Genomic DNA, 2,399 nt, shown 5'->3' on the forward strand with positions numbered 1-2,399 from the left:
GGTAGATCAGAGCGGGGAACCTATTCCAGAAAACCGCACGAATTCGACGCCTCGAGAAACCGAGGCTAATCTACGGGGTGCGATGGAGGCCCTTCAAAATTTCCCACCGTTGTATAACAATCATACGTCACTTGCAATTGCCACGCATGGGCAATACAATACTGTGCGTTCAAAAAATTAATTAATGACGATATCCGCAGTAAGAGTTCTTCGTAAAAACGCGTAATCTCGTTTTTCGCAAATTGAATCTCAGGACACCGCGGAACCGGAATACATTCCGTCATCAACGCCGGGATCCGAGCATCCCGAACCGTCGTCATTAATAACGTTGGAATGTCCTCATCGGAGCGGAACATCGTCATGCCAACAAGATGCAACGACATCAGAGGAGATATCGGCTATGACCCCCGGACAATTCCAGACGACATCGGATCATGATATCCGCGCGCACGGGGAGAAAACGCCAACGCGAATTACAACGACGAGCGACTCAGCTTGCAGCACGACGAGGCCTAACGAGACATTGACGATGCAACATGAAGTGGAACAACAACAACATCAACGACATCGACGAGAACCGCAACTAACACAACAATACAATTTATCTCTACATTATCAACGAGACAACTCTGGATCACAATTGCAGCAACAAAAATCCTTTCAATTTCAGAAAACGCCAACGCGTACCACAATGACGAGTGACTCAGCTTGCGGCACGACGAGGCCTAACGAGACGTTGACGACGCAGCACGAAATGGGACAACAACAACAGCAACGACAACAACAGCAACAACAACAACAACAACAACAACAACAACAACAACAACAACAACAACAACAACAACAACAACAACAACAACGTCAACTACACCGACAAGAACCGCAACTAACACAACAATATAATTCATTTCCACAATATCAACGAGACGACTATCGATCACAATCACTACAACCGCAACCCTCTCAATTTCAGGATGAAGCGGATCAATATCAACAGCCGTTGTATGAAAATCCATGGGGTCGTTCTTATAAACAACAACAATGGCAATATCCATCACGGCCTTGGCCCCAATTCAATCAGGCATTCAAATTCGCTTCGGAAGAGTCGGTGACAGCACTGAGAGAGGATGTAACGTAAGAAACTGCCCCTCGAATCATTTACGCGTCTTTCGTGACAATCAGGATTTTTTTAATAATTTACGTTCCTCTCATTCTGTTGTTTTTGATATTTAGGTCGCTCGCGAAAATCGTGAAAAAGGGAATGCGGTAATTATTACGAAATACTAGCACGTATATCAATATAGTCGTTGCCACATGATTGTTATCGATACATTTTCTCTTTCTCCATTTAAATGAAATTCAACGAATAGCGATCTCAAGAAATCATATGAGCGGGAACTATCCACGGAATTTCCCGAAAAACCTAGATCATTACCACTTACGAGCCCCGAGCAAATAAATGATTTCGAGGCCATACCGGACGACGAGTACAAGAATGTGGTAAGCTTATAATATCACCCAAATTATACACCACTCGACGAGACTTTTCTATTTTTTAAAGAATATTACATAATGCTCCAAATAAAATTGTAAGCAACTTTTCAAAAAACGGAAATCAGAGCGACTGCTCCCCCCCCCCCCCCCCCCCTCCCCCCTTGATGTTTGTCATGAAGAGAAAAATTATAAAAAAACGGTCAAGTTCAAAAGTACGTGTACACGCGACCGAAAAGAAATCGGAAAAAATATGTACATTAGTTTAAAATTTCATTAAACGTTTCTATCATAGCTGTCACAATCTCGATAACTTACCATTTCAGGTCAGATACTTGGGGTCGCTCGGTGGCCACACATTAGTTGAAACGGCTAACGAGATTTTGAAGAACGCCATGGAAGATTCGGTATCGCCGGCTTTGACCTGGCTCGGCCGAAAACCAAATGAGATAGCTCTTGGCAAAACAAGATTTGCCAAAGCCCTTTATGGTAAGTAATGTTATGAATTAATCAACTTTTCTTTCTCAATCCGAAAGTAAACTAATCATTTTTGTCATTACGTTTGCAATATAGCGGCAGTTGCGAGGAATAGAAATTATCCGAAACCAGATTGGTCCCAATTCACCGACGCAATGACTAACGCGCTCAGGAGTTCGAAGCAGCGCCATCGGAACAGCCTGAATAACGCAAAGGAAAATCAAAGGGGCCCCAGAGGAAATGTTCCACCCAATGATCAGCCCCGGCGTATTGAGAATCGTACGCCATCTCATTCGCAGACGCATGATGGAAGCGGTAATTCGGATATTGAGAATGTTGACGAGGATATGAGACGACGAAATCGCAGCCTTCAACGTCGCACGCGCAACAACGCCGCTCACCAACGATCCCGCCAACGAAGCGTATCAAGG

At 44.1% G+C, this 2,399-nt stretch overlaps 1 long non-coding RNA gene across 1 annotated transcript; it reads left to right on the top strand.

Annotated features, from left to right (window-relative positions):
* Positions 1 to 1,425: 1,425 nt before the first annotated feature.
* LOC122408131 (uncharacterized) lies at positions 1,426 to 2,150 on the top strand. Its single transcript, XR_006260376.1, has 3 exons — positions 1,426 to 1,500; positions 1,818 to 1,980; positions 2,065 to 2,150. It is a non-coding gene; the product is annotated as an uncharacterized lncRNA (long non-coding RNA).
* Positions 2,151 to 2,399: the final 249 nt, after the last annotated feature.

This window comes from Venturia canescens, chromosome 3 (assembly GCF_019457755.1).
Source record: "Venturia canescens isolate UGA chromosome 3, ASM1945775v1, whole genome shotgun sequence".
Taxonomy (NCBI): Eukaryota; Metazoa; Arthropoda; class Insecta; order Hymenoptera; family Ichneumonidae; genus Venturia; species Venturia canescens.